General features: G+C 42.3%; 1 protein-coding gene across 8 annotated transcripts in view; it reads right to left on the reverse strand.

The window, feature by feature from the left end:
- Nucleotides 1-25297, reverse strand: part of LOC134602749 (protocadherin alpha-C2-like) — a 367306-nt gene that overhangs the window by 236866 nt on the left and 105143 nt on the right. The window lies entirely within an intron of this gene.

A 25297-nucleotide genomic window follows, 5' to 3' on the forward strand; every position in this document is an offset into this window, starting at 1 on the left:
TAATAGACAAACCTCCAAAGAAAACATGCATGTATTTTTTCTGCATGTTTCTTTTGGGAGTATATGAAACAACAACTTGCAAAGCCTTGCTGTCTGCAGCTTTTGAAAGCACCCCTTTTCTCACACCAACTTTAAGTTTGTGCCAGGTAGTACACCAATCAGAGACTTATCATTGAGAAGCCTGTGTGCTGGAGCCATGAGTGCTCATGTATAAGTGGAAGAAAACGTCCCTGGCTATCTGAGTGACCTCGGCACTTTTATAAACTGTAACAAATATGACAGACTCCAGATTGAAGTGCTTTATGTGTCTGGAGTGCTCATTTAAGCCGTTTATTTAAATGATTGAGTAGCTGCTTTTTTTTAGGCACCTGCCTTTTTCATTACAGATAGTTCTCCTTGCATGCAGGCTGTCGTCAGATTCCAACTAGCCTCTACCTAGCATTTTGAAAGCAGCTGGAAAGCAAAGAATTCATGTGATGTCCGGCACAAGGTCATTGCTAAGCAGCCAGAGGATTCTAGAGTTTTAATGTGCATCTCTGCAATTCCTAGCCTGTCAAAAGAGAAGTGTGGCAGAGGGAGCAGGATTTTATCTTTGCCCTCCATGCAAAAAACAGCTCTGCTTTCCATAGTTCCATTAACCTAGTCCTGCTCATCACAACCCCAATTAACCTAAAGTCCATTCCACCCCATTACTCTCTACTGCCCTTTACAACAAAGAAGTAGGTCATACATCCTTCTCATTCAGATCTTTGCATGTGTGGAATAATCTGACAGAAAATATCATATCTTCCACAAGCCTGTAATCCCTTAAAAGAATTGGCTTTCTGTCTCCAGTCAAACTAAGCCTGTAAGAACTGCTAATGGTTATCTGTGTTGTGGATGTAAAATGTGTGTAACAAGATTATATCATTAGAGAAACACAAGAAAAATCTCTATCTGTTCTTCTTGTTTTATATTTTCTAAATAAGTAAAAAATAAATAAATATATGTGTGTGTTCAGGGCCATCTCAGTTATGAAATTAATTGAGATAAAGTAATCTACCTTTAATAAGCAAAGTCGGTTGAGGTGTGCCGATACTGATGTAGGTGGTAGGCTTGTAAAAAAGTGGGCCTACCTTAGAAAAAGGGAAATAGAGGGAGTGGAGGGTAGGTCAGCAGTACGTCTGGACCAATCACGTTAATGTAGGGAAGGGGGGAGTCATTTTTAAAGGCCCATAGCCCTTCCCACAACTTCAAGCCAAGCCTTCCCATATGTGTTCAGGGCCATCTCAGTTATGAAATGAATTGAGATAAAGTCATCTACCTTTAATAAGCAAAGTCAGTTGAGGTGTGCCGATACCGACGTAGGTGGTAGGCCTGTAAATAAAGTGGGCAAAAAGGAATACCTACCTTGCTCAAAATATATTTATTACGAAACAACATGTTATAGTACATACAAATTTAGGAGGACATCTTAACGAATGCCCTTCGTATTTCCTGTACCGGTTGGGGTATATATACTGCATAAGCTGATGGCTTCCTGCGACCTAAGGTCTTGATAACATGGACTGAAATGTCTTTGCTTGAGGTTGTAGATGCTGCCCCTATCCTAAATGAGGGTCCAGAATATTTGTTGGCGTTCAAGCCGAGTCGTGTCAACAATAGGCGTACATACACCATGAACTTAGAAGTGGTGAGGATAGCCCCGTGAAGTGACTGAAGAGGGAGTGAAGCGTGAGTAGGTACAGCAAGTAGGTAGGCATCGAAACTTTCACTGGGCACCATCAATTGTCGGTGGGGTAGAATGGGATATGGCTGACCCATCTGACTATTTTTGTTTGTGGGTAGGCTCAGAATGTAATGGTCTTGCTGTTTGTTGAGGTATGAGGTGCGAAGGCAACCTTGACCATTATGTTGGCCCTTAATAGTGAATTCTCGTGGTCTGAGAAAGCCGTAGAAAGCGTATATGTATATGGCTGTTTTGATGACGGAGTTAGTAAGAGGTTTGAATGGTGCTGTATCCAGTAAGTCTGACATATGTTTGAACAATTGCATGTCAATTGGTAATCTATGTAGTGGGGTAGGACAGTTGGCCTTGGAAATGCCCTTAAGTATGGCATTGATGGGGTAGGCTGTGAGGAAGCTTGGATTGTTGGGAAAAGTTGAGAACATGTGGTGTTGGATGCCTGTCAGGTATAACTTAATGGTGTTATGTGATAGCTTCAACTTGAGGTGGCAAAAAGTGGCAAAAGCCACCAAGGTTGTTATGTCGAACCAGTTGGCCAGGTGGTGTTCTGTCATGAACCTTTGGTACAAGAAAAACGCCCTGTCATATGCGCTATACGTGTTTTTGGATTGGGCAAGTTTTGTCCAAACTTTGCTATGGTGTAGTAAATCATCTAATCCATAATTAGATCTTGGAGCAGGGAGGCGGTCGTGGCCAGTAGTGAAGCATTAGGTAAGAACCTTCTGAACACCTGAAATTGGAAACGAGATAACCGGTCAGCAGCAGTGTTAAAAATGCCTGGGACATGGTAGCATACCAGGTAAAACTGGTGACAGGCTGCCAACCACGTCAGTTTCCTAATAAACCTCATTATCATTAATGAGGATGAGCAGCCTTTATTGATGATGTGGCAGATTGCCAAGTTGTCTGAAAAGCAAAGCATAAATGGCCAGATGTCACTGCTGCGGCTACTATAGGATAAATAAACCAGTGGATGCTGCCGTATGGGGAGTTTATGGATACTTGTGGGAGAAACATGTTTCTCCCGTTCCAATTTGAGAGAAACATGTTCCACATATGGAGGTCTGCAGTGGCCTGATAGTCAAGGGAGATACGGCTGTTATCATCGAGGAATGTGGTGAGGGGGCTCAGAAGTCTGGAAATGAATGCTCTGCCTTGTGGGATAATACGCATAGTGAAATTTAGTGAGCCAATCAGTGATTGCAGTTCTTTCCTACAGCTGATACTCGAAAAATTCGAATATCGTGCAAAAGTTCATTTATTTCAGTAATGCAACATAAAAGGGGAAACTAATATATGAGATAGACGCATTACATGCAAAGCAAGATAGTTCAAGCTGTGATTTGTCATAAGTGCGATGATTATGGCTTACAGCTCATGAAAACCCCAAATCCACAATATCAGTAAATTAGAATATTGTGGAAAAGGTGCAATATTCTAGGCTCACATAGTCCCACTCTAATCAGCTAACTAAGCCATAACACCTGCAAAGGGTATCTGAGCCTTTAAATTGTCTCTCAGTCTGCTTCAGTAGGAATCACAATCATGGGGAAGACTGCTGACCTGACAGTTGTGCAGAAAACCATCATTGACACCGTCCATAAGGAGGGAAAGCCTCAAAAGGTAATTGCGAAAAAAGGTAAAAGGAAGTTGGATGTTCCAAAAGTGCTGTATCAAAGCACATAAATAGAAAGTTATATGGAAGGGAAAAGTGTGGAAGAAAAAGGTGCACAAGCAGCAGGGATGACCGCAGCCTGGAGATGATTGTCAGGAAAAGGTCATTCAAATGTGCTGGGGACTTTCACAAGGAGTGGACTGAGGCTGGAGTCAGTGCATCAAGAGCCACCACACACAGACGGATCCTGGACATGGGCTTCAGATGTTGTATTCCTCTTGGCAAGCCGCTCCTGAACAACAAACAACGTCAGAAGCGTCTTACCTGGGCTAAAGAAAAACAGACCTGGTCTGTTGCTCAGTGGTCCAAAGTCCTCTTTTCTGATGAGAGCAACTTTTGCATCTCATTTGGAAACCAAGGACCCAGAGTCTGGAGGAAGAATGGAGAGGCACACACTGCAAGATGCTTGAAGTCCAGTGTGAAGTTTCCACAGTCTGTGTTGATTTGGGGAGCCATGTCATCTACTGGTGTTGGTCCACTGTGCTTCATTAAGTCCAGAGTTAACGCAGCCGTCTACCAGGAGATTTTGGAGCACTTCATGCTTCCTTCCGCAGACGAGCTTTATGGGGATGCTGACTTCATTTTCCAGCAGGACTTGGCACCTGACCACACTGCCAACAGCAGCAAAGCCTGGTTCAGTGACCGTGGGATTACTGTACTTGATTGCCAGCAAACTCGCCTGACCTGAACCCCATAGAGAATCTATGGGGCATTGCCATGAGAAAGAAGAGAGACATGATACCTAACAATGCAGAAGAGCTGAAGGCCGCTATTGAAGCATCCTGGTCTTCCATAACACCTCAGCAGTGCCACAGACTGATAGCTTCCATGCCACGCCGCATTGAGGCAGTAATTGCTGCAAAAGGGGCACAAACAAAGTACTGCGTCTATATGCATGCTTATACTTTTCAGAGGTCATATCATTCTATGTACACTCCTTGTTTTATTGATTGCATGTAATATTCTAATTTACTGAGATTGTGGATTTATGGTTTTCATGAGCTGTAAGCCCTAATCATTGCACTTATGATAAATCATGGCTTGAAATATCTTGCTTTGCGTGTAATGCGTCTATCTCATATATTACATTGCATTACTGAAATAAATGAACTTTTGCACGATATTCTAATTTTTCGAGTATCACCTGTATTATATGAGCATGTTTGTATATAGTAGTCTATGTCGTGTCGGATACTGGTAATTTTCCCCTGCCGCAGGCTGGCTTCCATGGCTACCAAGTCAAGCTGTATCCTTAGAAAATTGATTATGGTGTCTGGTCCTTCTGTCTTTTTAGGTGACACTGCTACCCCTAGTGAGTGGAATAATTGTACAGCCTTGTCTAGACTGCATGGGGAAATGCATTACTTTCTATGAACATAAAATCATCCAGATAATGGATAACGTTATGGCACTGGCTTGTATTCAGGAGCAGCCAACACAAGGTTGGCGCAAAAGTTTCGAAATTTTTAGGCTACTCTTTGAGCCGAAAGTGAGCCTTGTAAAAAAATAGTAGAGACCCTTCCATTTAATGTCATGCAGGTCCCATAATGATGGATGAATGGCAGTAACGTAAATGCATTTACAATGTCTGTCTTGCTAAGCCAGGCCCCTATGCCAGCAGATATGATAGCGTGTACTGCATCGTCGATCGTAGAGTAGTGCAGTGAGAATTCTGCAGAGGGGATCAGAGAGTTAAGGCTAGAAACTACAGAAGAATGTGGTGCAGAGAGATCAATGATCAATCTCTGTGTAAGGACATAAAGGGGTGCTGCCCTGCGGCAGCACTGTCCCTTTAAATGTGGAAACCAACTTAGCAGAGAAATAATGCAAGGGCACGATGAATGGAGCAATCAAGAAAATGTATTAAAGAAAACCAAAAGATAATATATACAAAACAAATTATGTACAATGCCACAAATATATATACAAGAAATCAATATAAATACAATAGAGCAGGCAGAGTACACGTGCTAGTCCGTAGGCAAAAGTAAAGGCCTAAGGCAGGATAGTGCAGCCACCACAGAATATAAGTGGGGCACAGATCCTAAGCCACCAAGCACTAAATAAAAAACACCAAGGAGCAAAGCCCAAAGCAGGTCACACGAAAATAAGGCAGCAAGGTCAGAATCACAGGAAATGGAGTTTAGGCACGAACACTGCAAGCGAACACTGGAACGGGAGGCACAGGACACAGGACCAGGTAGAAACGAGAACACAGGACCATAAGGACATCGGAACAGGAACACAGGATCAGGGTACACAGGATACAAGACACAGGAGCAAGGAGTCAGAATCACGGGAACCAGGAGACAGCCGGTAGAGGATAAAGGATGAAGGATAATGATCTGACAGGGAGTGAGGGAAGAAACCAGAATATATAGGTGCTAAACAAGGGCCAGGTGTAGTGCTAAACGAAAAGAAATGAGAAACAGTGCCAAACAGAAACAGTGGTGAGTGTGAGTACTGCACGAGGGCATATTAACTAAGGAGTGTCGTGACACTCTGCTTGTTCATGTTTTTTCCCATGACCAAGCCAATAGGGTTAGTCCTCCAGCTAGAAAAAGGATGTTCTTTGAATGGCCTTAAGACAAACCCTTGCTCCCGTTCAATCAGTAGTAACGCCTCTACTGACTCTGTGTCAGCCATGGCTGACTGTAGGTTGTTACATCCCCAAACCCCTACTGGCATGTAGACAAGGCCCATGTGGAAACCCTGGGAAAAACCTGTTATTGGATACTCCACCAGATGCTTAGAAGGATGAGTGGATAGTAGCTCTGAAAGAACACCAATATTAACTGATGTCAAATAAGGTTTCAGATGCATTTTATTTGGGCACATGGCTATTGCGTGTGCCCCAAAACAATGAGAGCATACATGTAATAGTCGACAGGCACTATGTGCACAAGCCCCCACAATTTAAAGGGACACTATAGTCACCAGAACAACAATAGCTTATTGAATTTGTTCTGGTGAGTAGAATCATTACCTTCATGCTTTTTGCTGTAAACACTGTCTTTTCAGAGAAGATGAAGTATTTACAATACAGCCTAGTGATAACTTCACTGGCCACTCCTCAGATGGCTGTTAGAGATCCTTCCTGGGCCATGGCTGCCTAAAATGCATCCAAGCATTCAGCACTCCTCCCTCTGCATGCAGACTCTGAACTTTCCTCATAGAGATTCACTGATTCAATTTATCTCTATGAGGAGATGCTGATTGGCCAGGGCTGTGTTTGAATCATGCTGGCTCTGCCTCTGATCTGCCTCTTTGTCAGTCTCAGCCAATCCTATGGGGAAGCATTGTGATTGGATCAGGCTACCACTTCTGATGATGTCAGCACACTGCTTGTTTTTCTGAGTCTAACAGCAAGCAGAGTTACAGCTTCAAGCTTGAATACAGTAAGATTTTTACTATATTTATGGAGGCATGAGGGGCCCAGGGGGGGCTAGATGGAGGTTTTAACACTATAGAGTCAGGAATACATGTTTGTGTTCCTGACCCTATAGTGATCCTTTAAAGTTATTGCAAATTTGGGACTTGCCTAGGTAAACTATCGGATGGACAAGTTTATCCATGCCCTGCTTTTCTACCCTTGTGGGCCCTGGGATGGCAGCGGCTGGGGTAGTGTCAAGTGAAACTGGGTAGAGATTAGCGGCATGCGTGGTTGCTGCACATATTGCACAAGCTGGGGTCCTCAGCCCAGCAAAGTGTCCGAGGAACAACTCCGTGACATTATACTGAGCCAGAGCTGCCGACGCCTTCGTTGCAAATGAACGGTGATAGTCATAAAAAGACGTACCACCATATTTGATGCCCAGATCCACCAGCTTGTGCATATAGAGGTCCAGCTCCTCTCTTCTATGTGGATGAACTTAACATAGCACATCCCTGTAAATCCCAAAAGCAATCACAAAGTCTGGAATTGACAGTTTCTTACTGAGTCTCAGGTCTCTAGCCTTCAGGACCACTGAGATATCCCCGAATGAGTATGAGCGATTTTCTATGACATCCTGGGAGGCAATCAGAAGGGAGACTAGGTTAACGTCTTTGCTCTTCAGGATGTCCTTTTTAAGATTCACCAGTACCATGTGGGCAGGGTTAATGACCTGTGATCCCAAGCTGGTGGGTGTAGTATTAACAGGTTGAGACTGAGAGGTGCCCGCAAGTTCAGTCGTGAGGGGCTCTGATGTTGCAGCGGGAAAGCTACCAGCTTACAGTCTCTCCAACCTATCATTGATTTGCCCCATGGAGGACACTAGTGAAGCAATCATTGTGTGGAGGTTTGCATTGTTTGTGCCACTCGTGCCTTCCCCAGCGTCTGTATTTTCAGTATTGGTCTGCATCAGCATGAACAGCTCTGCTTTCCTGGCCATAGCTGGGAAAGGGATGCTGCGCCTGCTTAGCTCGGCTGTGATGCGGGGAATAGTCCATGATCTTATGGACGATGGGCTACCGGTGTCGCCCCTTGCGTGTGGGGGTAGCGGTCCTGGCCGGATTGCTGGCCGGATTGAGATATCGTCTCCATCATCTAGTACCTGGGACATACTGAAATATAGGAATCATGCTTAGGACCGGGGATGTACATTGGTAGACTAGCTAGTGCCATGAGGAAATTTTTTTACTAAGGTGGTGACCGATGAGTCCCTACTAGTTGCCAAGCGGCTTGAGAGGCTCCAACTAGGAGTTGGCACGAGGGGTATCATGTCACCTGACGTTGTGGTGGGACGTTGGCCTCTCGGTGAACCCTGTGACCAAGAAGGGTGAGGGTGTGACAAGTGAGGCCCTATCTATGCAACAAGCAAGGCGGCTAGCTATGCTTTGGCCCATGATGCATATTACCACTGAGTGGAGGATGGGTGTTGGCCTCACGGGACCACTATGTCTATGGCAGAGGGTGCCTGGACAAAAATACCTAGGTGGCCCCTACACAAACCTATTTAGTCAGCCCCCCTATAAACCTTAACCTGAGCCACGTACCTTTCGGACAAGTGTATGCTTGAGTATCCACCCTGCGGTAGTCTGAGCTTTCTGCTAAGGAGGGAGGCCTAGACCAACAGGTGAACAATACAATAGAAATACGGGGGGTAAATATATATGCTGCATGAAATACCAGGTCCTGCTGACAGCCCCTATCATACATAGACTTTTACATCAACTACCGCCTACCTATGATTTGTTGGAGACGTGTCAAGCTTGTCTTAGCTTGGGACCGTGAGTCTATAGTTCTAGGGACGAGGTTAGCTGAGTCAAGCTTGTCTAAGCTTGGCGTCTTGAATCTGTAACAGATGTCAAAAGTAGTGTCACCGTCATTCAGTAAACTGCGTCACCATTACCGACTTGAAACTTTTCACCCCCTTAAGCTCCCGACAGGTGATTTGCAGTAAAATACATACAGTAAAAAATGTTAGGCCTTAACCTGATTCACGTACCAATTAGTATAGACAAAACCTTGTGACCGCTGCTTTAGGTCAACGAATCACGCAATGCTGACCTAGAGTCCAAAATGACAAAATGAGTAACTGGACAGATGAATGCAATGTCCCACGCTCCCACGCTAGCCCCTCCACTGAATGAAAGCACTAACATTCTACACGGAACCTTTCCATATACCGCAATATACTTAAAGTGCACAGGCACAATACTTGCTATCAGTAATATATTAACCCAGCCCCTAGGTGGCACTATGCTGTTCTGTAACCTGGTTACCAGGTGTAAGAAAGTCTGCACTTGCCTAAAATGAGGGAAAATAACCAGGTTGAATTTGAGTGGAAGCTTGCTATGCCAAACGGATGAGTTAGGGGTAATAGCTAATAGAAATACATACATGCCCAGAGGGGAAAACCTCCAAATTATGGCATACTTAGTAATATTCCCTTCTTCATAATATGTACACTCAATAATTATTGGGTATACACATATCACACGACTTTATCTAACCCTATGTTTGAACCTCTCACTATGAAGCCTGCTATGCAAAGGGGGATGAGTTAGAGTAACCGTTAACCGACATACCTATATGTCACAGAGGGAACCTCCACATATGGCAAACATAGCAATATTCCTTACTTTATAATATAAATACCAATAATAACGGAAATCACATAATATAACATATATCCAATGACTGTATGTATGCCTATGTTTGAAACACTCAAAATGTATGAGTCTCACTAACAGTGGTGAGAGTGGCATCCCTTGAGCATTGTTAAGACCCTCTGTTGACTAGATGCAAAGAGTATGTGAGGCAGCTTTTGGAGCCCGAGACAGACGGCAGCTGCCTGTAGGGGGAGCCTAACGTGTAACCGATTGTCCGACGGCCAGAACCCCAACTCCATACCTTCTAGTCATGCCGAACGCGGCATGTATGTCTTGACCAATCACGGTAATGTGATTGGTAAAGACCTATAGCCCTTCCCACAGCTTCAATATTAAACAAAGATCTGCACACTAGTCAAGCCATAAGACTTGCTTTTCCCACACAAAATATTGACACTTTGGGCCCAATTTGGACATTTCCACTTAGGGGTGTACTCACTTTTGTTGCCAACGGTTTATGTATTAATGGCTGTGTATTGAGTTATCTTAAGGGGACAGCAAATTTACACTGTTATACAAGCTGTACACTTACTACTTTACATTGTAGCAGAGTGTCATTTCTTCAGTGTTGTCATATGAAAAGATATAATAAAATATTTACAAAAATGTAAGGGGTGTACTCACTTTTGTGAGATACTGTACATATACAATAATCATCCACCACATTAAAACCAACTGCCTAATATTGTGTAGGTTCCCTCATGCTACCAAGCAACTCTGATGCATCGAAGCATGAAATCCTCTCTGAACGTGTCCTGTGATATCTGGCACCAAGACACTTGCAGTAGATACTTTAAGTCCTGCAAGTTGCAAGGCGGGGCCCTTATAGATCAGATGTGTTTTTCCAGCACACCACACATTGGACTGAGATCTGGAAAAATTGGAGGCCAAGGCAACACACTGAACTCTATGTCATGTTCCTCAAACCATTCCTGAATTATGTTTGCAATGTGGTGGCATGCATTATCCTGCTGAAAGAGGCCACTGCCACTAGGGAACATAATTGTCATGAAGGAGTGTACTTGGTTTACAACAATCTCTAGGTAGGTGGTATGTGTCAAAGTAGCATCCACATGACTACTATAACCTAAGATTTCCCAGCAGAACATTTCTCAGAGCATAACACTGCCTCTGCTGGTCTGCCTTCTTCCCATAGTACATCCTGCTGTAATCTCTTCCCCAGGTAATGCACACGCACCCAGCCATCTACCTGATCTTAAAGAAAACGTGATTTATAAAGCCAGGCTTTATAAATCACTGCTTGCTCTATTGTCCAGTTCTGATGCTCATGTCCCATGGGCACTCTGACCAGTCTGTGGCTATGCAGCACCAATATGTGGCAAACTTCAATGCTCTTTTCTATCATGACCAGCAATAAGTTTTCAATGAGCTACAGTAGCTCTTATGTGGACCTTCACTCCCCATGTACATCAATGAGCCTTGGGCGCCCATGACCCTGATGCTGGTTCATTGGTTGTCCTTCCCTATACCACTTTTGGTTGGCACTGACCACTGCAGACCGGGAACAGCTTACAACAGAGAAACATAAGAACCATTCGGCCCATCTAGTTTGCCCAATTATCTAAATACTTTCATTAGTCCCTGGCCTTATCTTATAGTTAGGATAGCCTATCACACGCATGCTTAAACTCCTTTACTCCTTTACTGTTTTAACTTCTACCACCTCAGCTGGAAGACTATTCCATTCATCCACTACCCTCTCAGCAAAGTAATACTTCCTTATTTTTAAACCTTTGCCCCTCTAATTTAAGACTATGTCCTCTTGTTGAGGTAGTTTTCTTCTTTTAAATATAGTCTCCTCCTTTACTGTGTTGATTCCCTTTATGTATTTAAATGTTTCTATCATATCCCCCCTGTTTCGTCTTTTTTCCAAGCTATACATGTTAAGTTCCTTTAACCTTTCCTTGTAAGTTGTATCCTGCAATCCAGTTTAGTAGCCATTCTCTGAAATTTCTCTAAAGTATCAATATCCTTCTGGGGTTACGGTCTCCAGTACAGCGTACAATACTCCAAGTGAGGTCTCACCAGTTTTCTGTACAATGGCAGGAACACTTCTCCCTATACAATCAAGCATTCTGCTAGCATTTCCAGCTGCTCTATTACATTGTCTTCTTACCTTTAAGTCATCTGAAATAATCACCCCTAAATCCCTTTCCTCAGATGTTGAGGTTAAGACCCTATCAAATATTCTGTACTCTGCCCTTGGGTTTCTATGTCAAAAAGATGCATTATCTTGCACTTATCCACATTATTGGAATCCAAACTTAAAGATTGCCGTTTATTGATAAGCCTGCTATGTGCAACAGTGTCAAAAGCCTTACTGAAATCTAGGTAAGCAATGTCTACTGCATACCCTGATCTATTATTTTAGGTACCCAATTAAAAAAATCAATAAGATTAGTTTGACATGATCTTCCTGAAGCAAACCCATGTTGTCTCTGATTTTGAAATCCCTGTGATTTTAGATGTTCAACAATCCTATCTTTTAACATGGTTTCCATTACTTTCCCCACTACTTAAGTAAGGCTACTGGCCTATAGTTGCCCGACTCCTCCCTACTACCTTTCTTGTTAATACAAGACTTGTCATTTTGGAGATGCTGCAACCCAAGTGTCTAGTCATCACTATTTGTTCCTTGTCAAAGTCACTCAGATATTTTATGTTGTCCATTTTGTCTCCTTCCAACACATGAAATTCAAGAACCCACTGTTCACTTGCTGCCATTTAAATTCAAGAACCCAATGTTCACAGGTGCCATTGTACGTATTTAATCAATGTTATTCACGTCACCCTGTCAGTGGTTTTAATGCTGTGGCTGATCAGTGTATGTAAAGAGGTTGTTAATCTGATTATGGAGTCAAGAAGGAACCTTTCCCTTGTGTGGCATAATTGGAAATAGCTACAATTGTTTTTTTTGTTTTGTTTTCTTTTGATTCAACAACATAAAAGAATGGGTTTCAATGTTAAACTTGATTTTTTTTTTTATATAGACAATTATTTAGTAGTTCTCTGGATGTAATATAAATAAACATATTTATACACATAGGTTTCAATTAGACTTCTCATTCACAGAGATACATAAATAAACAAATTTCAACTACATGCCTCGTTCACACACGCTGAGACAGATTTCTAATACACTTGCCATTTACACATGCATACTCTCTACACACATACAGCCCTGCCTTACACTGATACTAGTCATAATTGCACTCCTAAAGTCACACCCAGCGCTCAAATGTACTTGTGTGTTCACACACAGACAGTCCATACAACTACCTGATTTCATACACAGACTCAGGGGTGTATCCTGGTTTTGTGCTGCCCTAGGCAGGACAAAACTCAGGCGCCCCCACCTCCCCCCGCGCCACCCCCACCCAACCTTTCCCCCCGCCCCGCATTCTAAATACACACACACACACTCGCTAACAGAAACACACACACACACTAACAGACACACTCACTAACAGACAAACACACTCACTAACAGACACACACTCAATCACTAGCAGACACAAACTCGCAGACACACACACTCACTGACATACACACACACACTCACAGGCAAACACACACTAACAGACACACAGTCACACACACACTAACAGACACAGACACACAGTCACACACACACTAACAGACACAGACACACACACACTAACAGACACACACACACACACTAACAGACACAGACACACACTAACAGACACACACTCACCCACCCACATTAACACATTTTTTTAAAATTTATTTTTAACACATTTTTTTTTTAACACCCCCCCCGCCTCCTTACCTTTGGGAATGCTGGGGAGGGGGGTGTCTCTTCCTCCCTGGTGGTCCAGTGGCTGCTGGGCGATCGGGCGGCACTGCCTGGCGGGCGGGCGGGCGGACGGCCGGCGAGGGAGCACTTCCCCTGAGCTGTCTGCTCAGCTCCCTCGCCAGCCTCAGAGTGAGGCTGGGAGCCGGAATATGACGTCATATTCCGGCTCCGCCTCCCAGCCTCACTCTGCGGCTGGCGAGGGAGCTGAGCAGACAGCTCAGGGGAAGTGCTCCCTCGCCGGCCGTCCGCCCGCCCGCCCGCCAGGCAGTGCCGTCCGATCGCCCAGCAGCCCGCCGGCATGTCTTTTAGCCGCAAGGCTAACAAGACATTTGCCTTGGGCATTTGGGGGCGGCTTTTTTTGCCGCCCCCTGGAAAATGCCGCCCAAGGCAAATGCCTTGTTTGCCTCGCGGCAAATACGCCCCTGCACAGACTCTCCACACTAATGCACTTTGGCATTCATATACCAGCACTTCCCTGAAGTCACATACATTGGCCCTCAACAGAAATACACTGCATCATTCACAGATACTCGGTATAAAAATATCCTTCCATTCACATTTCCACATTCTATACAGATACCTTTGCTTTCACGCACATCTATTATACTTACTCATATTGTACTTTAAGATTGATGCACATTAGTATTACACACACATACATACCTACTATGACACATAGTATGGTAATATAAAGTCACATACAAATATATAATTGCTTTCATTTATTTGAAGCAGACAAATATACATTCATCCATTCACATTTCGATTTTTGCTATACTCAAATGCATACATGCAGTCACACACTAACACGTAATACACACATGCATTCACACTGACACCATATTCAAAAAAGCAGACATATCCATCCAGCCAATGCTGGCTTTCACAGTGTACACATCCAAAGGAACAAAGTATTACATTAAAGTTATATTTAACAATTGTACATACATTAATTCTTCACAGGACCTGAGATCTAATTTTTTCCAGGAGCCTCAAAGCCTCTCAGTCTGTCCCTGTTGTTGACTGATGCTTGCATGATACTGATCATTGTGTGTGGTAATGTGGTAGTGGAGTGGTAGTGTGTGGTATTCTATAGCACAACCCAATTTAATTTTCATATTTTTTTAACACACATATGATTGTAGATTTCCAGCACATTGTGCGTACTCAAGCCCCATTTAGAATATGCACATTACAGCAAACAACATGCAATACCCAGCATTCTAGGGAGAAAGAAAGCTTGGATATTGCTGCCTATTGTCACGAATGTATCCTAGCCTTGACAGGTAACATGACATTATCTACCAATATATCCAGAAGCCTATGTAACCAAATATCCTGTCTATTACAGCATTCACAAATACTTAATAATTAATATTTTGAAGGGTGGACATTTTTGAAGGTATACGCTAAGCACCAAATATCTTTAGTTCAATATGGATCATGTACCTGAAGTCATACAGCTCAATTCTCTGCCATGTAGGAGTTAAATAACCTTTGTGCCTGTTTATGCAATCCTAGCCACACCACCTTATGTGGATTTATAGCATTTTATCAGTTCCTAGTTTTAGGATTCCCCTCTTTTCTTTTATTATCGTCTGTTTTATTGTCCCTTGGTTTTTCCTTTCTGGTTTTCTCTGCGCCTTCTGTCCCACTTTCTTTGTTTGCTGTTTCCCCTTGCTCACATGGTTGTGGGCATGGGCAATGTGGTTTCTCTTTCTCTACAGACCAGATGCTTTTATTTCTGTATTCCTCTTCTCATCCTTCCTGCAATCTGCCTTCTCTTGTAATCTTAAAGGCCATTTTCCACATGTGCACTTTTTCTTTACTACTCCACTGCCTTGGACAACCTTTAGGCTTCATACACATTTGGGACCTGCTCCTCTAGGACAACGCTATAGATTGGTTCTCCCAACCCTGGAGAAATGTGGGCATCTTGATGTTGGACCTGTTTGCATTGTAATCTGAATCATCAAACATCAGCTGGCTACCAGATCCGGGCTCATTAACAATGGATACATTCCTTCAGAAATAAGGCCAATGTTTCCTCCATTTGACATGATCTCCTGAGTTGTATGCCTCCTGAAATCCCAGAAGGACTCAATTCTCCTCCTCCTCTCTCTTCTTTGATGAGCACATCCCTAGTTCACTGTTCTTAAAACCACTGACAGGTGATGTAAATAACATTGATTCCATCCTTACAACAGCATCTGCCAGGAGGTGGGATGTATTAGGCAGCAAGTGAACATTCAGTTCTTGAATTTCATGTGTTTGCTGTGTATGGGGCTACGTAGCCACAGACCAGTCAAAGTGTTAATGATGACCCCTGTCTACCACTGAAAGCACCTTTAATGATCATGTGAGAGCAGAACTGGACCATGGAGAAATGGAAGAAGGTTGCCTAATATGAGGAATTAATTTTCTTTAAGATCAGGTAGATGCTCGGATGTGTGTGCTTTGTTTATCTGAGGAAGAGGTGTCAGCAGGATGCACTATGGGAAGGAGTCAGGCCGGTGGAGGTAGTTTTATTCTCTGGGAAATGTTCTGCTGGGAAACCTTGGATCCTGGCATTCATGTGGATGTTACTTAGACACGTACCATCTACCTAGACATTTTGTTCAAGTTTGATGTTCCATGGCAATTGTGTTCCCTGATAGCAGTGGCCGCTTTCAGCAGGGCAATGCACCGTGCTACTCTGTAAAAATTGTTTAAGAATGGTTTAAGGAACATGGCAAAGAGTTCAGTGTGTTGCCTTAGCCTCTAAATTCCCCAGATCTTAATTCGATTGAGCATCTGTGGGATGTGCTGGAACAACAAACCCAATCGGTAAAGGCCCCACCACACAACTTGCAAGACTTAAAGGATCTGCTGCAAATGTCTTGGTCCCAGGTCACATTCAGAGGTCTTGTAGCCATGCCTCAAAGCATCAGAGATTCAGAGAGTGGAACCTACATACTATTAGGCAAGTGGATTTAATGTTGTGGCTGATCAGTCTATAACTGTGCTTTGATTTATATTTGCTATCCTGTATTTTATGTTCAATGATGATACTGTTTAATGTAACTACATTATAAAATAATGCGCAGGTGGCATTTTGTCCCTACTAGAATGCATAAAATAGATTCTAATCATTCTGTTTTATGCTGGAGGTGTGGAATAAGTGAAGGAATATTTGTCCATATTTGGTGGTCCTGTAGACTTGTTAACAAAACTTGGTTTAAGCTCTTTCAAATAATTTCAGATATCTTAAAGCTGAAAATTAAGACATCTCCAGAAAAAGCCATTTTACATCTAAACCTGGATAACATAAAAAAAGGCAAAGTTTTCACTATTCAATATGGCTATGAAACTGGTCATTTCAAGAATGTGGAAGGAAAATATAAGAAATCCCTCTGATAGCAGTAGTGAATCAAATAAATTTTCAGTGTATGATGGAATAGTGTTTTTTATATAACATATAACTCAAGATATTTAGATAAATTACAGATGGGAAATCGATTATTGTTCTTGTATATGAACTATCTATTTCTGTTGTCTGGCTGGATGATTTTGTTACCTAATTATGTGAAAATTTAATAAAGAACAATATTTGAAAAAAAAAACCATCATACTTAACAAAACAAAGTATGGGATGATTGAGAGGAATTCTCAAAGATCCTAAGTCAATTTGAATAAAATAATATTTATTCAAGATAAACATATATGCCAAATGGAAATTGAAAAGGCCAATGTGACCATTTCATTAGTAGAGTCAAAGAAAAGAGCAGCTCCACTGGACAAAATGTGTTAAAACATGCAGCAACTTGTCACTAAGATGCAAGTAGAGTAGACTATAAAACAAGATGAAAGCTAAATACAGCACAAACAAGAGCAGATTTCTACAAAAGGCAATAGTGAAGAAGAGTCCATCTGAAGTATTGATTGCAAGGCAAGGAATTCTCCCCTCCTTGCCGTTCTATTTCTCAACCACACATAGATCATGCCTTTCCTACCCTTCAGACGTTCTCCCCAGCTATGGACCAAAAGGTGGCTGTTCTTCTCCTTTCCTCTCGCCCCACCACTTGCCTGCTCGATCCTGTCCCATCTCACCTGATTAGATCTCTATCCACTTGTCTCTTGCCTTCCTTAACACACATCTTCAACTGCTCTCTCTCTCTTCTGGCATTGTCCCCGCTGACCTTAAACATGCCACTGTAGTACCTATCCTGAAAAAAACATATATTGACCCGTCCTCCCCATCTAACTATAATCCTATATCCCTGCTCCCTTTTTCCTCAAAGCTCCTGGAAAGACTTGTCTTTACCCGTGTGTCTCATTTCCTCAATTCCAACTCTTGACCCTCTTCTTGACCCTCTTCAATCTGGCTTCCACCCTCTCCACTCTACTGAGACTGCACTTATCAAAGTTACTAACGACCTAATCGCAGCTAGATTCAAAGGCCACTACTCCATACAAATTCTTCTTGACCTCTCTGCTGCCTTTGACACAGTTGATCATGCTCTCCTTCTTCAAACTCTTCAATCACTCGGTCTCTGTGACTCTGTCCTCTCGTGGTTTTCCTCTTATCTCTCCCAACGCTCATTCAGTGTCTCCTTTTTTAATGACACCTCCTCCCCTCATCCTGTCTCAGTTAGAGTCCCCCAAGGCTTTGTCCTTGGTCCCCTTCTATTTTCTCTTTATACTGCCTCTCTTGGCAAACGTATTACCTCTTTTGGATTCACCTGTACGCTGATGACACCCAGATATATCTCTCCTCCCCGGACCTCTCTCCTGCCGTCCTGCAACATGTCACTGCTTGCCTTTCTTCCATCTCTGACTGGATGACTCCCGCTTTCTGAAACTCAATCTCTCTAAAACTGAGCTGCTTGTCTTTCCTCCTTCTAATACTGATCCTCCTCTTTCGCTCTTCCTTCAAGTTAGTGTTACCCACATAAGTCCATCCTTGCAAGCGCACTGTCTTGATGTCATACTTGATTCTGGCCTCACCTTTTAGCCTCACAATATGTTGCCAAATCCTGTAGATTCCATCTTAAAAACATAGCCCGCATCCGCCCCTTTCTTCCACAAGATGCTACCAAGAAGCTTGTCCATGCTCTAGTAATTTCCAGCATGGATTATTGTAACTCTCTCCTGATTGGTCTTCCCAAAAGCCGTACTGCACCACTGCAGTCCATAATGCATTCTGCTGCCAGGCTGATTTTTCTCTCTAGTCGGTTCTCTCACACCTCACCCCTCTGTCAGGCCTTACATTGGCTTCCTGTATGCTATAGGAGTCAATTCAAGGTACTAATTAACACCTTTAAAGCACTGAACAATTCTAGCCCCTCTTATATCTCTTCACAGATCCATAGGTATGTCCCTTCTCGGTCTCTCCGCTCTGCCCGTGACCACCTCCTGTCTGTAGTTCGCACCCGTACGGCCAACTCACGCTTGCAGGACTTCTCACGGGTGGCTCCCTTCCTATGGAACAGCCTGCCTACTGCCATCAGACTCTCCCCTAGTCTTGCATCTTTTAAGAAGTGCCTTAAAACCCATCTCTTTAGGAAAGCTTATGGCTTAAGACTAACCTCTATCTCACATACCTGTCTCTTGCACTCTCCTAAAGGGCAGCACTCTAGTCTCTCCTCCAGCTCTGCCTCACTCCCACCTTATTTGATTGCAAATTCCTGTCCTATTGTGTTTTACACCCCACCTCCTATAGCATGTAAGCTCGTTTGAGCAGGGTCCTCTCCAACCTTTTGTTCCTGTAAGTTTTTTGTAATTGTCCTATTTATAGTTAAATCCTCCCTCTCATAATATTGTAAAGCGCTACGGAATCTGTTGGCGCTATATAAATGGCAATAATAATAATAATAATAATAATAATAATTGCATTAGGTACCTGCTGGTGTGTCAGTCCAGTATCTGGAGTAAATAGTATCCCATGCCAATAATACAAAAGGGTTGTTGACTAGAATTGCAAATAGAACAGAGTTTAGAATTGCAAAGTGACTTTGGATGCTGAAAGGATCCTCTCAATGCAGTGTTAAAAAATCAACCTGCTTCCCAAAAACTAAGTGTGTAGCACTGTAGGTTACATACACCAGTGATCACAATGCAAAGTGCTGGCATGACAAAGCCTGATCTGTTTCATCTTAGGCATAAGACTTTATCAAAGGAAAATTAAATGACATTCCTAAAGTCCCACATACAGGATGAATGCTTATATGTGACATTGTCATGTCACAGCACACTGTGATTACACATGTATATTGTGTTGCTACATCAAATATATATGTCATCCATTTAAAGGCACCTCACAACCCCAGACAAGGGGGTTGGGGGAGCTCTATCAATAGCCCTTCTGGACTATTGACACGGACAATTGGCTATTAACTTACATGCCAGTTGAGACCAAATGCCATTGGCTCCTCAAACGGACCAGCTCATATTAACTGTACCCATACTGGTACTGCAATTTTATTTGTGCTTCATCCAATAGTTTTTTGCATTTCATGTTGTTCTATGGCGTACTCTATGGTGTCACTTTTGTATTTTATTGTCAAATTGTTGTATATTTTAACACATTTTATCCAATGTGTCTTCTTTTATGACTCTCTGTTGATATGGTTAAATTGACCTTCTCAATTTACATTTAGTGCATATGTTTTTATTTTATATTGAATAAATATGATATTTTTTTTTTTTTATTGATTTGTGCAACCTTACTTTTGTTATGTTAGGTATGGTATTTGTACAGAAAATCATGATTCAGCTAAACCAAATCCATGTTAAATATCCCTGCACAGCCAAAATGGCACATGTTCCATACCAGCTATGTGTATTATCCTGATGTAACGAGATGCAGTTTGTCCATTAAAAAGCAAATAATTAATAGGAATCTATGCAATATTTATTTTCTTAATATGTTAATCTATGAAAATATGTATGAAGCTCACTTCAGATGAAGACAGCATAGGACAAAATAGGAAGCTATGCACCAGGAGCTTTTGCAAGTATCTCCAGGGTACATGTCACCAGGTGATTTGAGACACAAAAATCGATACATAACAGAATAAATGGTTGTTTTTACTGATTGTTAAGTGAAACTTTAGTTTGTCTTTGCTTAGAAAACAGCCACAGATCAGGCAGATAAAACCTACTTAACACCACAGGTGGACTTCGATCCATATTCTCTGGTAATGATGTGACCCACATAACTCCCCATACTGTTACAGGCTTATATACTAAATCCTGAATTTCAGTGCATTAAATTGGATTTGCTAAAATATACAAGCTATGACTATTAATAAGTTGGCTGAAACTGTAATGAGATGGGACATAGAATATTACAAACAGGTCTGTCAGCAGTAATCATTAATACACACTGAGTTGAAAAAGAAATCTGTATGCATATAACATTGTTATCTAAATAAATGCTGTCAAAATAAAATTAGAACAAATAAGAAAAATATCATTATTAGGTGGAAGAGCAATTACAGGTACAGTGTATGTTGACACAATGTACACTATGGGGTTCATTCACTAGACATTGAATTGTGGCCAAATTAAAACTGAAAAGCAAAACTGAAGCTAACATTTTCAAGTTTTGATTATAGCTTAGTAGAATCTTTCAGTACTTTTTCAGTATTCTGTTTTAGTGGAGTACAGTTTGCAAGTAGTGAATAAAATCTCTCATTTATAGATGCTTAATAATAAAAAAATAAATATTCCCTACATAATATTAAATACCTAATACAAATGGAGCCGAATGAGAGAAACAATACAGGAAGTTAAATAATTTATGATTTAAAAAGAAAAACGACTACATACACAAGACCTATTAAAGTGTAATTTCTAATATTTAAATCTCCAGTACATTTTTATACATGTTGCTTTCAAGAAATGTAACCCTTGCGTTATGCAACACTGACTTTATTCTTTGACTTCTTTGAGCTACACTAATCAGCCACAACTTTAAAGCCACTGACAAGTGAAGTGAATAACATTAATGCCATCATCACAATTGCATCTGCCAAAAGGTTGGATATATTAGGCAGCAAGTGAACTAGTCAGCTCTTGAATTTCATGTGTTGGAAGTAGGAAAAATGGGCAAGAGCAAAGATCTGATCTCTGATAAGGGTTACTGAGTCCGAGCATCTCCAAAATGGCAAGTCTTGTGGTGTGGTCCCAGTATGCAGTGGTTAGTACCAAAGATGCAAGGAAGGACAACTGGTGAGCCTGTGTCAGGGTCATGGGCGCTGAAGGTTCATTGATGCAAATGGGGAGCAAAGGCTATTTTGTCTGGTCTGATCTACATGAAGAGCTATTATAGCTCAAATTGCTGAAAAACTTAATGATTACCATAATAGAAAGGTATCAGAACACAAAGTGCATTGCTGTTTGTAGTGTATGGGGCTGCGTAGACAGAGACTGGGCAGAGTGCCCATGATGACACCTACCCAATGCTGAAAAAGCCTTCAATGGAGACATGAGCACCAGAATTGGACCATGGAGCAATGGAAGAAGGTTGCCTGGTCTGGTGAATAACATTTTCTTTAAGATCAGGTGGATCACTGGGTGCATGTGTCGCTTACCTGAAGAAGAGATGGCAGCTGGAAGCACTATGGGAGGAAGCCAGACCAGTGGAGGCAATGTAATGCTCTGGGAAAGGTTTGCTGGGAAACCATGGGTCCTGGTATTCATGTGGATGTTAATTTGACACACACCACCTACCTAGAGATATCTGCAGATCATGAAAACCCAATCTTAGCAATGGATAATGTACACTGCCACTGCCACACTGCAAAAAAATATTCAGGAATGGTTTGAAGAACATGACAAAGAGTTCAAGGTGCTGCCTTGGCCTCTTAATTCCCCAGATCTCAATCTGACTGACTGTGCTGGAACAACAATTCCAATCCATGGAGGCCCCAACTTGCAACTTGCAGGACTTAAAATACCTGCTACTAATGTCTTGGTTAGCTACTCCCTCCCTCTCCCAGTCATGTGGGATGTTCCCCAAGGCTCCATAATTGCCCCCCTTCTATTTACATTATTCATAAATGATCTGCTTAACATCTGCAAAGCCTTAATTGTACACATGTACACAGAGCAAAGCAAATCAACCGCAGCATGAAGCTGTGCTCCAAAACCAGTTCATAGAGATAGAATAGTGGATTGCAAAAAAAAACCCCAAAAAACTCTTCCTAAACAATGATATAATAACTGCATAACTGCAGTGGCGTACACACAACCCATGGGGCCCCGGTGCGAAAACTGATCCGTGGGTTCCCCCCCCCTGCGGGCGCACTTACTCTGCGCGAGCTGGGGCCCCAACACATGGCGGCGGGCGACCATGGTATGTACGCCAGTGCATGCATAAACACATACACTTAAAGGACCACTACAGACACCCAGATCACATCAGCTCAATGAAGTGGTCTGGGTGCCAGGTCTCTCTAGTTTTAACCCTGCAGCTGAAAACACACACACACTAACATACACACACACTAGCATACACTCACACCCACACTAACACACACACTAACATACACTCACACACACACACACACTAACACACTCACACACACTAACACACTCACACACACACTAACACACTCACACTAACATACACACACACACACACACATGTTTTTTGTTTTAAATTTAATCCCCCCAGCCTCCTTACCTGTGAGAGAGCTGAGGGGATCCCCTGGGTTCCAGCGGTGCCAGCTGAAGAGGAAGCACTCAGCCAGGGAGAGTGCTCCCTCGCGCACCCGCCAGCCGGGTGACAGCAGGGTCAGCCTCAGGGGGCCCTGAGGTGTCCGGCTCCTGGTCCCCCCAGGAGAGGAGGCTGGCCTAGTGACATACATACCTGGGTCGCAGGTCGGCCGGGCCCCCTGGTGGCCCGGGCCCGGTCGCAGCTGCGACCCCTGTGACCCTGGTATGTACGCCACTGCATAACTGTCACAATGATCTTTGGAACAGTACATAAATTACACAAATTACAAACTTCCCATTTATGCATCAGAATAAAATCAAATAACACACTGACCACAGTCCATTGGCAAAAACTGAGGTATGTTGCTAGACCCCTGATCTATCATTAGGACTCCACATAGAAAAGCTGTCAAACTTTATCAAAAACTAGGTGAACATGTACAGAAAAAAATCCTGCCTAAGCAATGCAGTAAAGGATAATATTGTACAGCAAATGCTAATGGCAGTCATTTATTAGGGGAATACGGTGTATTCACCTGCACCGGAAACCCACCTTAATAACCTTACTACAATGTATAACACATTCTACAACGTAATTAAATGACCCACCATTGTGACATATTAAAAAAGCTAAACTTGTTATTTATTGGTGCACTATGTTTCCTGTGTCTCTCCCTCTGATTTAAGGTTGGAAAGGAAGAATATCTGAATTCCTCTGAACCCTCAAGATTTCTACATGTCTGGATTGCACTTCTATCTTGTGAGTGCAACCTATATTAGCTTACTTGTGGTCTTTTAATATATTACACCATTTGGTTTTTTTTGTTCTTATTTTTGTAGATTGTATTTCCTTTGTATTTTATTAAGAAGAGTAAAGGGATCTTCTTACAATCTCACAATCTATTTTACATTTTTTGACCCACTGGGGAGCACGTGTGTTACATTACATTTATGTGTACTTATTTGGCCTTTTCTAGCTCTGAAGAAACTAGAATAAGAAAAAAATAAGATTTCAGACACTATCATTTTTTTATAGGTGTTAATTTAATTGCCCCCTCACTATTATTGTGGTGAGAGGGTTACGTAGAGTTGGAACATGTCATTATTTGGATTTGAGGGGCTGGATAATGACATACTCCCTCCCATTGTTTAATTGATTAATTGTAAGAATAAGTGCTAGGCAGGTTTTTTAACATATGTTTAAATAGCACCACAGTAAGTACTTCCTTCGAGCTGTAGTGAGTCACAATAAGCTATTTTATGCTTTAGTTCTTACTTACAAAATGTCATGATTATATTGATCCAGCACGCAGAATAGTATCACACCCTAGAACTAAGGGTAACATCTTACTGGGCCTTAGAATGGCCAGACTTAACGTACCCGAGAATAGTCAGAAAACTAGCCAAGGTCAGGGACACAGAACGATACACATCGATAAGGAAAAGCCAAAAGTCAAGGGTACCAGAAATCAGGGAAGTCAAAATGAAGCCATAGTCAAAAACCAGAAAAACACACTCCCGGATAACCATCTAGGGGAAAACACGACAAGGCAATGAGCTAAGGGAATATGAGAGTTTAAATAACCCTTTTGCAGATCTGTTTGACTGTACCTAGCCCTTGACCCCAAAACATGTGTGTTCGTCTGTGACAAAGTGCCCTTCGCCACTTGTGCCTGGAGAGGACTAATTGCCAGCCTCCTGCCTTGTGACTATGGCCCCTGGAGGATTTGGCCCTTTAAAAACGTTGTTTGGGCATATTGGATTTTATTGTACTTTTTCTGCCCCTTTGGATTGTGTTGGAGCAGGTTTGCAACTTTGAATTGTCACTTCGGATACAGATGAAGTGCCGAAGTAGTCGAGTTGGCCGCCATTCAACAGGTGAACACGTGGCGGCAGCCATTTTCAATTCAGCTGAGGTTTTACCTTCTCCAGACTTCAATTCATTCGACAATTCGAACATCGTTCGACAATTCGAACGCAGTTCAACAGTTCGTTCGACAATTTGAACGGTTGCCGTTTGCCTATTTGAAGTATAGTTAACAGGGGAAATATACTGGCCGCACAGCCTGATTCTCTGGAACTGTTGGGTATGAAAACGTGCGTGCGGCCAGTCAAAATATGACTTCCAGCTATCTCCTGAACCACTGGACCAATTCTCACGAATTTTGGATGTGTTGTTCCCAAAGTTATGCTGGTTATAAAAATGTAAGTTTTATTAATATTGGATGTTTATTTTTATAGTTATAAAAATTGTATA

This window comes from Pelobates fuscus, chromosome 3 (genome assembly GCF_036172605.1).
Source record: "Pelobates fuscus isolate aPelFus1 chromosome 3, aPelFus1.pri, whole genome shotgun sequence".
NCBI lineage: Eukaryota > Metazoa > Chordata > Amphibia > Anura > Pelobatidae > Pelobates > Pelobates fuscus.